Source organism: Alligator sinensis, unplaced genomic scaffold (assembly GCF_000455745.1).
Source record: "Alligator sinensis unplaced genomic scaffold, ASM45574v1 scaffold763_1, whole genome shotgun sequence".
NCBI lineage: Eukaryota > Metazoa > Chordata > Crocodylia > Alligatoridae > Alligator > Alligator sinensis.
The window spans coordinates 579,251-591,701 of NW_005842744.1; the positions used below are offsets into that span (position 1 = coordinate 579,251).

Genomic DNA, 12,451 nt, shown 5'->3' on the forward strand with positions numbered 1-12,451 from the left:
ATGGAGGGATGGTGATTGTTGAATTTCTGATGGAACTCAATCAGAGATTGCAGGTTCTCAGTCCAAATGATGAAGATGTCATCGATGTATCTTTAGTGTAGCAAGGGTTTGATGGTGCAGTTCTTGAAGTCTTCTTCCAGGTGGCTCATAAAAAGGTTGGCATACTGTGGGGCCATTTTAGTGCCCATAGCTGTTCCCATCATCTGGAGGAAGTGTTGATTATTAAAAGTAAAATTGTTGTGTGTGAGGATGAGACCAACACGGCTACAACCTAAACCCCTAAAATATTTTGAGTTGTTTAAATTGGGGAGGGCAGGGATTAAAAGGAATAAGTTACATTTCACTTCAGAATTTGGAGGGGAAGGCTCTAAATCACAGTGAGAATTGCCTTTTCTTTTGGGACTGCTTGGGGATCTTGGGGTTTAGGAAGTAAACGCAGACTGGTGGAAGAGGATCATACTGCAGACCTTACATGACTAAAAGAATTTAGAATGACAAATGTCACTGTCTTGGACAGAGCTACAGAGGCACTACAGTAATATGAGTTCCCTTAGGGAAATACAGTATTTGGGTTCAAGGATCAAAGGAGGTCAGGCCCCACTTGAAGCTCCTTTTCCCCACTGGGTTGGAAATAGTTGTGGCTTGAAGGGGGAGCTCTATTGATGAACACCTGCTTCCAATAGGAAAAGATAAGAGGACAGATGGTGAGTTTGGAACATACTTTCCAATGGTAACATTGGCCTGTTCATAAGATCTATGACCTGCTTCTGCATCTTCACATCCATATAACTTCTCTTCTGTTTAATAGCTTCAATCTACTCAATCATTGTCCTCTTTGATAGCCATTGACTCAAACTGAACCTCTATTCTGCCAGATCTTGCAATGAATGCTTCTTTACCCTCCCAGCCCATTACCTCTCCTTTCCACCCTTCTCAGGAACTCCCTCTATTTCTCCACAGCTTCTCAGAACATCTCTTCCCCCACCTGCTATATTCTCAAGTTCACTGTGCATCATTCAGAGACTAACACTAGTGCCCTTGAAAGTGAGGACATTGCTGGTGCCAACTCTTTAAAGTGAGAAAAATAACAGGCAATCATTGTTCATGTTCAGTTCCCATAGCAGCAATAACAAAAGGTTTTGTTTTTTCCCCTCACTTTATAGTTTTGGACTGCTATCTCCAGTACCTCTTTATAGTCTTGGGAGACACTGGAGATGGTAAGTCCTTTTTCAGCTTTCCTCCCCTGTTCACTGGCATGGAAGGAGTTGGTATCTAGTGGGTTGCATGATAGTTTGCTACTCAATATTTTGTTTATTATTGGGGACATGGTATGGTGCCAGATACCATGAGAGTTTGTATCTAATTCACAGTGTATGGCTGGGGGTGGGATTGTTTGATCATGATGAAGCCAAGCTAGAAGCTGTATTTGTGCTTCTGCAGGCAACCCTAACATTGCAGTTAACATCCCTGATGTGTTTGACAAAACACTGAGGAAAGTACCTATTTGCAAATGCAAAGTGAAAACCTGCAAAGTATTTACTGGTGGTGTTTACCAAAACAGTGCCTTCCTATTTTTTCCTTACAACTGGAAGGGTCATGTAGGAACCAGGAGAAAAGCACCCCTGCCCTGTAATGTTAGACGAGCACTTTCTATCTCTAAATTCCATTTCATATGCCCTGCAGACCTGCTTAGAATCCATTGTGTACAGATGCTGTTTTGCAATGAGTTAAAAGTATTTAGAGGGTGCCTGAGATTTATGTCTTAATATTTGCACTGTGTGTGTCGCATAATTGCATTTTGCAACAGGTAAAGAACACCGGTAAGAAGGGGTAAAAAGGGACTTGACCACTGCAATGGCAGATAATTTATTAGATTAACTTGTGGTGTTCTGATGATCCTAAGACAGGAATATGTTCTAAGCATGTCTTGTTCTACAGAGGAAAGCAAAAAAGTTGTAAAAAACACCAGATCTTCATCAGTCTGACCAGGGGGAGGGATTTCTTTTTAACCCTAAATCTGTCAGTCAGTTTGAGCAGCTACCTGAGAGGTTTCTAAGTACAGTAAAAGTCCTGTTATCGGCATTTTACCAACTGGTATTTCTATTGACTGGAATTTCTGGCTGGATGGATGGACACTGGAGGGGAAGGAAGCTCACACGCAGTGGCCACCACTGTCACCCACCACCCGGCGCTGCCACTGCTCTGTGTGTGGCTGCCACCTGCCTGCTACCCCCCACTCCGCGTGTGGCCACTACCATCCCCCCTCCCCCCAGAAGCCCCTGTGACTCAGGTAACCAACATTTTTAGATTACCAGCACCCCCCCCCCATTCCCCACTCATGCCAGAAAAGAGGGCTTTTACTATACTAGGAACCAGTACACCATAGCCAAATGCCCACCACTGAGTGCAGCAATGTCTATCAGAGGTGGGTGGGGGTCACTGACATTTACTTAGCATTACAAAGGCTTCCAGAAGAATTAGAAAAAGCAAGCAGAACAAACAAATACAGAAAGCTTATATATACCTAATATCACCTATGTAAGTTAATACCAAACTTACTGACTTTTACTTCTGATACGCTATTAATTTAGAACTAGCATCTTCCTTCATATCAATCTAGCTTCTATTAACCCTACTAACTGCAGGGATGTGTTCTTATAAGCACTTTTCTCAGCATGTCTTTCTGGGTTTAGTCCTTTACATCTGCCAAAAAAGCAACTTCTGTGGTAAAGTGGCTATCCTGCAATAAACTGTTGCTTACTGCATTTTCCTTTCTTTTAGCTCTGTGAGCACCTTTTACTTCAAATGCATTTGTCCTTTGTTCCTTCTGGAGATGGTAGAGTCTCATAGTGCCAATAATCTAACAGTCTGTGAACTACTGATTCTCTCTACCCATTCTGTTCTACAGTATCTTCCAATATTGTTTAAATATTGAAAATATTGGTATTTATGATTATTAAGATTTTGATATGAAAAGACTAGAGATGAAGGGAACAGAGTTAACTAGTATGTAATTATGTGGCAGACAGATGGGAACACGGGGATACTTAAGTCAATCCATACCTATACCTCTTATATATTGTGCCTCAATTTTTATATCAGATTTTTTTATTGGGTGCTAGCCTTATAAAAGTCAGTTTAGTTTCTGAAGAGTCAAGCATGCTTTTTCCTTTTCTACCTATAATAAAGGCTTGGCCCGACCAAATGGTATCCTCTTTACATTTATGTAATCTCTTTGTTTAAAAGTTGAGTTCTTTCTTATACAGCTCGTTGCCATTAACAGTACTGCATAACCAAACGGCCTTTGCAAGCTGAAAAGCAATTTGCACACGAAAGAATAAAAGTCAGCTTTTGTGCTCTCGGCTGTACTAAGCTTTTGGTTCACAAACATGACAATTAAAAAAGTTACCCATATTTACTCAAATATAAAATGAGTCCCCTCCCCCCTTTATTAGATCCTATAAATGAAAAATTTGTAAATTTGTTATAATTTTCCAGGTATAGAATCTAATTATGGGAAGTTTACCTGGAACTTGTCCCCTTCCCACTGCTCCAGCAGAGAAAATAAATCTGGGGGGGGGGTCAGGTAGCTTAATCTTGCATTCAAGTAAATGCTGAATTATTTTTATCATTGAAACATTAAAAAAATCTGATTTTGAATGCACATAGAAGGCAAGTCTGAATACGAAAACTGGCTATGAGGCAATGGGAGGCTAGGGCTTTGCCACTTGTCAGCTGCTCTGTGGTAACTGTCCATGTGCTCACTCTTATCCTGCAGTAGACAAAAGCTAACCTACATTCACAGGGGTGAAGCTCTTGTGGGTTAGATTTAATTTACCATGGGGTAAAAACATGCACAAATAAGCAATTACCATACAACAGCTGAGTTGTGGTAAAACGGCCACCCTCCTTTATCTCATGGGGAGTTATGTCCCCAGAATGTCATTTTTGCATAGTCACGTTTCAAAATAGGTTGTATTCTTTTAAAGTATGAATCTCTTTGGGCGTATTTGGAATCAAATCTCCCTTGTGCGTGTCACTGTTTTCACTTCTTATATTCAATTAACAACATAGTTGAAGGAGACCCCTTAGCTCAGTAAGAACCTACGTTTTTTTTTTTTACAGGAGTGCCACAAAGTAGCCTTGCACCCTCCCCAAGTGCCATGCTGACCCCCTTCCTCTGCCCAGTCTGCTAATCTGCTTTCTGTTCCCTACTCTGTGCTCCTTGCCTCATTTCCTGCTTTGCCTTCTACCCTATCTACTACTGTGCTGCCTATCCCCTCCCTGATCTGTTATGTGTTACTTGTGCCACTGCTTGGCTACTCCTGCCTTAACTTAGTTTTCTTGAACAATTTAGACTTGGGTTTCAATCAGTTCTACCTGTGTTTCCTCCACACTGGCAATAGAATATAAGAAAATGATGACATGCAGGTGTAGTTTAGGACATAATTTGCACTGCAGATTACTTATTAGTGCTGATGATGTGAACTGAAAACAAAACAGTTTAGTTCTCTTAAATCAAGACTGTTTACATGGCTAGCAATTAGGGGGGGAAAATTTCATGCAGTAATCATCTGATATGTGAATAATTGAAACAAGACATAGAACCCATGATATCATGTAAGTAAGTCACGCTTTACAATCAAACTATGCGTTAAATGGAAAAATATAAGAAACTTGCACTCATGTCTTGTCAGACACTTGGGTTATGGGTGCCAAATTCTGTAGAACTGAAGATATGCATAACATGAATTGGCTACAATGTCAAACTTATTTTATTCCCAGGACTCTGTAATTCAATGCACAATTGACAAAAAGGGTATGGTCATCTTTTATTGACTAGTTTTAAAATATTTTAAAGTATTCTATCTACCCCTTAATTCCCAAGTTTTCTATAGTTTCTTCTCTTCCTTGTGTTAAAGACCTACATATGCAGAGGAAACCATGAACATTATATTTCACAGCATTGTGTAAAGTCAACAAATTGAAAAAAGATTTTTTCTCTTTTTAATTTACAGTTATTTTAGGTGTGACATCCACAGGTAAACTTAAAGCAAAAGTCCCTTTCTATTGAAATGGAATGAAAAAAGTGTTATGAGTATCTCTATCACTTTGTTTTCTCTTTCTAGCTCTGAATGTTGACATTTGTTTACTGTTGCAGTGTGGCTAGTTACAGGCTTCCAAAACTCCTGGGTCTACCCTCCAAAACCACAAAATAACTTAAAAATAATAAAATCTTAAAATAAATACTTCTTGGTTTTGTTATTTGCTTTCTGATGTCACAGTCTTAATGGTTCAAATTTCCCAGCATTTCTCTGAAACTGTAAGAAATGGAAACTTACAACAATTAAAAAAAAATTCACAAGGTTCACAAGAGAAAAATCAACAAATATCACAAAAGCCATGATCAAATTATGGGAGTTTGCAACAATGTTCTTAATGTAAAACTGGATGCATTGATCCTTTAGATCAGAGCTGTCAAAAATCCAGCTCATGAATCCCTATCATCTGGCCCGCAATGCTGCTCAGAGGTCTTAGAATAGGCCTGCACACCACATGTGGTGTGTGCTGAAACAGCCCTGCATTCAACACTCACGGCCAAATCAGGCACATATGCACTGCACACTTAGCAGCCCAGGTACACACAGCACATAAGGTACATGGCTGGATCTGGTGTGTGTGCAGCACCTGGGGCTTGCCACTTGTGGACAGCGTGAAATACTCACACCAGATAGGTCCTGTGCACACAATCTGGTGTACACACTTCAATTCATCCATCCTGTGGATTGGTTCTACACTACTCATATGATCCCCAGGGCCTGATGTATTTGACATCCAGGCTTTAGACAAATGTTATCTAAAGGCTCTGTTCTTCAAAGACTTCTAAATCCGCTGACCTCCAGTTGAAATAAATCATTTACTTCAAAGTTAAACCTTAAAGACTTTGCAGGTTTGGAGCCTTAATTCTACTAGGTGACTTTCCAAGAGCATTGTGCACTCAAATTTTCCATTAGTTTAACTAAGTCTGTCAGGGTGGGCAATTATTTGGGCTGGAGGGCCACTTAACAAGTTTTGGTGAACTGTTGAGGGCGGGATTAGGAGATGCCCTCAATTGATCCTATCTGGCCTGTTGGCTGCTACCAAGAGCCTGAGGAGGGAGGCTCCTGGTGACAGCCAGCCCCCCGCAGCTTGATCTTCAGTCACCCCCCACAGCCAGCATAAACTCGCCTCCTAGTGGGACTGTGGTGGCAGTGGTTTATCACGATAGACAGGTGTGGTGGCTACTTGACACAGTGTCTTGCACCCTGTGTGGGCCAGCTACCAGTGGCTGTGGTGCCAGGACTGCGCAGCTGCAGCACCAACAGGAAGGCGGATGGGTGGAGGGACCGGATGCAGGAGGGAGCACAGGAGTCTGTGTGCTGTCAGTTTGGCCTTAGCTGCTGCAGAGCAGTGGCTGGCGGGCTGGATAGGATCAACTGGAGGACTGGATACAGCCTGTGAGCCATATTTTTCTCACCCCTGTTACATGTGCTCAACATCCATGAAAATCAGACCACAAGCATTCACAACTTGTACCAGTGGTGACACAGCAAAGAGCAGGCAAGCAAATGTTAGGCAGATTCAGCTGATTGTTTTTTAAAGATTTTTCAGATTTGCAATACAGTTCAATACCTGACAAACTGAAACAGTAAAATTTCACTGCAACCTGTCTCCTACAATTTAACAGGAAATACGTAAATAAAGCATCCACCTTGCCTCCTGGGAGTATGATGTAAATTAATTTCTGACACACAATATGAGAAGAAAAAAGCATGTGGGAGTGGCAGGCAGCAACATATAACATTGAGGTTAAGTAACATGCATAATATATTTAAAGAAAAATTGACACACCGTTTAAGATGGCTTTGACACTTAGAATAGTTTTTAAAAGTATCATTAGTTTGAATTTAATTTTAGAAACAAACATTATAAGGCCAACTTCACTGTTAGAGTAAGCAAGGGACACTCTTCTGAAGTCAGTGGCCAGCAGGGAATTTGTCTCAGAGAATTTTATCCAACAAAGAATCTGTGCAGCATTTGCCTTATCTCCTAGGGACAGGAGATTTCTAATAAGCATTCACTACACTTTTGATTAATTCTAAAACCTACATGGACTGAGAAGCCTTGATGTTTGAAGAATGTCTACAAAAAGAAGTATTATTATGATCTGAAAAGCAGCTATGGAAAATATGCATAGCCATAATCAAAAGATCTGTGTTCATCCATATCTGCTTATGTCAAAGAAAAAAAATAAGTTACAATTGCCTTTCACATCTGTTACTCCTGTAGTCTCAACACAGCGACTGAAGATCAAGCTAGATTCTATTTTGACTGAAATATCCAGAACATTAACAAAGTAGTAATTATAAAATCTCTTGCTAATGGTGCATCCAGCATAAAAACAGATCTTGACTTCCAGATACCAGATTGAGTTTTCAGGCAGAATGGCTGGGGGGAACTCTTTACATGTCCTTCTATAAGTAAAACAGGATGCTACTTAACCTCCTCATTAAAACATTTTTGATCCACTGACAAAAAGCGTGAGGTGCTCTGTATCAAATGGGTACGTCTGCTGTAGTGTGATTAATTGGCAATATACTTGCTGACTTTATATTTACATTTCAGAGCATTACTTCACTTTAACTAATAAAAGGTAAACGAGACCCTACAAACTGTCATACTAATCTGTGAACATCCAAACCTGCTCAGCCAAAACATTCCCAATGTGACCCACTACTCCTTGTTTTGCAATTTGATATTGGACATTACTCAATTTATAATCTTTCTCAGCTTTTCTTAAGTAAAAACACAGTGGACAATAAAAAAAACCTTGATAAAAATGTAATCTAAGCAATGTTTCGTCAGAGAATGTAGTAGTCAAATACCTATGCTTTTTTTCCTTGGGATTTTGCAATTGTGGGTTACTACATAAATGACAAATTTGGGCTAATAATGGAAAAAATATTTGGTGTTCAGTCAAAAACGTTTGTTTTTTTCCAATTACAATTTTTTTTTTACAAAAGCAGATATACAAACATTTTTGTTTGGTTGAAAACTCTCGCAGCAATGTTTGATGGAAATGTTTACCCACTGCTATTCATGATTTGTTTGTTTTTTGATTACCTGGAATCATATCCTGGTCCCTTCTTAAGGACATAGAGCACCCTGGCCCACTAAAACTAGTACAGTTCCACTGGGCAGAGTATTTGGGGATATCATGCAAGAGATTTGCCCCTAGTATGCTGTACTTTGCTTTGCTGTACTTCTGTATACGAGAGGTGCAGGAACCCAGTGACTCCACCAAATATTCTCCAGGCAAGACTAGACTGCTTGTTAATATCTATGGAGTGATTTGCAGTATGCATCCTGACATTTAGGCTGCATGTTTGTTCTAATATAGAGTCCATAATTATAACGTGTTATATATTTTTACATATATCATGTATATTTTATTCTTTATTACTGTTTTGTAGCTTGTGTCAGTCTCTTAGCAGTGCCTCAGTATTATAGTTTCAGTATCTTATACTCCAATGATCTTTACTAAATATTTAAGTCAAATATTATTAACCTACTGTTCCATGCTAGTGTGTATCCTGTCTTATGACCATTTGTAATGTCCTCTTAAAAACTTGAAAATAATCCTATCTATTGCTTTTATCCTTTCCAACTTAGAAACTATTGATTTTCTTTTCCTCCCTTGCCTTTTGTTTGTTGCATTGGATGGATATGAAGGCTGGGTTATTTTGAACAATGCAGCAGCTTTAACATTCACTATATTGAATTATATCAAAGCTCTTTTTGTCTGCAAACAACCATTTTTGATTATCTTAGTGCAGTTACTGAAAAAAAAAGATATTTAGGGTAACAAGGAACAGAGAGAATTTTGTTTTTATGGGACCTATGAAAAGATTAGTTTCTGATTTTGTCTTTAATGTCTCAAGCAAGTTCCTTTAGACAAAAAGCTGTTTGTTCTATCAAGATGCATGTTATAAATCAAGTTTCTTCTAAGTTTAAAAAAATTAAAAATCAGAGATTTCTTAATAACCAGCACACCATTTTCACAGTCACTCTTCAGAACAGAAATTTACTCTGTGTGATTCAGAGTCAGATTTGGTAATTTATGTGACTAAAAATGTTTGATGTTTTTTATTCCTCCTTAACTATGTAGGGCCCTCAGCCTCAAAAGAAGAATAAAACATTAGTTTTCCATCTTTTAGCAGTCAGCAACTTTTAAACTGAAAAATTAAGCCTATGGTATGGTATGTTAAGGCAATGAAGCTGCACAGGTATCATCAAAAGTATAATAGTAAGAGAACAGGGATATAGAGCTATAATTTATGGCAGTGGTGCACTGCCCAACCTTCCTCACCAGCCTGATCCTGCTGTGCACTAGCTCAACCCCGTACACATGGATCCATCTGTGGACAACCCAGTGCACCGCAGGGCTCCCTACGGGTCCAGAAGTTTGACAGCAGGAAAGTAGCAATCAAGGCTACCACCACTCTCTGCTGCCAAACATCCATACCTGTGGGAAGCCTGGCATGCTGCCTGGCATGGTGCTGGGGGTTGGATCTGGCCTGTGGGCCAGGGGTTGAGCACCTCTGGTTTGGGGCCCAGAGAGAAAAATCTGGCATACTTACAGTTATGATGTGATTAAGGTGTTACTTGGACCATAAACATTGCTACATGTGCAGCCTATTTGTGGTAGCAAACCAGCCACAAAGATATTCCCCAAAATTTGTGGAACATCTTTGTGGCTCATTTGTGTGGTGCCATACATTGAACGTGTAGCACCATGGGACGCAGGGCTGTCCCAGGGCTGAGGCTGACAATTAGCTGATTGGCAGCCCTGGCCCCAGAGAGCCCTAGAGAGTCTAGAACTGGTTCCACAACAGAGCTATCCTCTGCCTAACTCACAGGGTCAGGCTGGAGGCAACTGTGCAGTGGCATGACTGGGACTGGAGCAATTTTATGCCTTATCCCAAACATGTCCCTTGCTAGGCACATCTGGGATGGGGCATAAAATTTCTCTGATCCCAACTGTGCCATTGTATTAATATGTGCCAGGTGTCTGACTCTCAAAACCCAAACTGTATTTTGCATGAATGGTGATTAGTGGGGAAAAAATCTGAAACATCTGATATGTAACTAATTGACACAGACCAACACACCATATTTTACCTAACTTATTTCTAGCAACATTTTAGGTTTGACATTTAACCTACCTTAATGCTTTCATATGTCAGAAAGGAAATAATTTAGTTTTCACAAAAGTAGTTTGTTTGGTTTTTTTAAAAAAAGCGGTAGATAAAATGTGGCTATGGAGGGTTTTTTTCCCAGCTTCCAGAAACATGTTTTACTACAGGATAGATTAGAAGTGAACAAAGCTCAAGTTAACCAGGTTATGTGCAGGAATCTTTGCAGCAGCTGGATAGAGATGGAATTCACACCTCTAACCTGTAGAGAGGCTGTGTGACTGCTGTGCTATTCCAGACCATGCTACTACTAAAATAATCCTGGCTGTAAGCTATCTCTAATCTAAAAGTTGATGCAGATAAAACAAGATATGTAAGGAGACCCAGAGGAGAAAGCAAGCTATTTTTTCCCTCATATTCCTCCTGTCCTATGGCTTCTCTTTATTATTTATGTAACATTGGGTTTGAGATGGCTTTGATAGATGTGGATTAGTGTTTGTGTCTGATGGAAGGAACACAAGAATTAAAATAAAGAGGGCAGGAGAGCTTCACAGACTGGGTGGGAAGTTTGTTCTATGCAGGTGGGGTAGAACATAGACAAAAGTGGAAGGATACTAAGGAGGGGGGTGGGAAATGGGAACTTACATCACAGGTAAACATAGTCCATAATAGCAGATATGTGACATCACAGTAACATTTTAGCTCCAAACTGTAATGTCATAATCACAGAACTATGGTTTTCCTCCTCCTGCAGTGGGAGAAAAAGAACATTAATTCAGAATCACATACCTTAATTAATTGGTATGCATAACACAAGAAAATGCATTTTTGTATGCAGTGTATTCAAGACTGCTTCAGTAAGAAAGCTTCCTTAAAATTGGATTAATAGTATTAGAATATTTTTGTAGTAGACTAAGACATAGCTAAAGTCTTTCTGCCAATCTAACTAAAAAGTTTGTACAGGATGTGCTTTTTAGAGTTATCTCAAGTCTTAGGAAAATGAAGATTTTGCCCTTTAAATTCTTCAGTGAAATAAAGCAATTCAGTAGATTCCTCCTGCCCACAGTTCTTAGGATTATGGCTACACCCTTCACATACATATAGTAGTGAAAGAGCATATAGGAATTTTTGTTCCAAATGCATCTTCTCAGAAGTTTGTGTTTCATTAAAATTACCATAACAGTGGCTCTGCTTTTATACATGAACTGTCATTAACTTATCTAAGACTGTTAAGAGCAAGTCTAGATGACAAGCTAACTAGAAACACCAGTGGCCACTGGCATTCTTGTCGTATTAAAATTTTTGAGGAGGCAAGTAATGGTATGTAGTGTACTGTAGGGAAATTAATGTAAATGAGACCTTTGGACATGTATGTACACTGAAAATCTTTTGAGGGAGAGCTAGAGAAGAAGCAACATGTTGCTTGACCTGTGAATGTATTTACATATTAGGACATCTATTTTTTCCCCTTGAGTTTTACTAAATGAGATAACAAAAATGAACATGGAAAACAGTAAGTCTTTGTGAACCCACAGATGTATGCATACACCCCTACCTATCAAAACACAGAATCCTTTCTGTGAGAAACTCATGATATCTTACAAAGTTTTTAAAATTTATTATTATTCCTTTTTTTTTGGTCTTTCTCTAGCATTCTATGTTTGAATGTACCAGAAAGATAACAGTAAGTCAGCAGTAAGTAGAAATACAGTTTACAAGTATGACTATCTAAAGGTACTTCCAACAGTTTTAAGCAAAAAATATATTGCTAATTTAATACCTTTGTAGGGTTTCAGGGGGGATTTGATCAAAATATTGCAGACTCTTAAGGCATTCTCTTATGATAATTTCAGGCTTTTACAGCAGAGGTTCAAGCATGCTTTTAATTTGTATGTTTCTAATTAAATGGCTGTAAGAGAAATACGTAACCCAGCTGACTATTCAGAGACATTAATATTGCTGTATTTTGAATTGTTGTTATGGCATGTTGTATCACTGCAGAATGTTTGCTTAGATACTGCGTATTGGTTCTCAGAGAACTAAACAATTGCTGTTTTTAGCCACAAAAATGTACGTCTGCTCTCAAGTAGACACACTTTTTGCTACATCATTAAAGAAAAATGTGCTGCCTATGATATGAAGAGAACAAATTACGCAAATCCCAACAGTTCATCACAGAAAAATGTACAAACACAATTGAACACTTTTTTCCCTAC

General features: G+C 39.1%; 1 long non-coding RNA gene across 1 annotated transcript in view; it reads right to left on the reverse strand.

The window, feature by feature from the left end:
* Positions 1 to 232: 232 nt before the first annotated feature.
* The window catches only part of LOC102379306, a 16,138-nt gene continuing 3,919 nt past the window's right edge, over positions 233 to 12,451 (reverse strand). The window contains exons 4-5 of the long non-coding RNA XR_325046.3: positions 10,881 to 10,983; positions 233 to 1,932 (exon numbers count right to left, since the gene is read on the reverse strand). This is a non-coding gene — a long non-coding RNA (uncharacterized LOC102379306). The remainder of the gene's footprint in view (positions 1,933 to 10,880; positions 10,984 to 12,451) is intronic.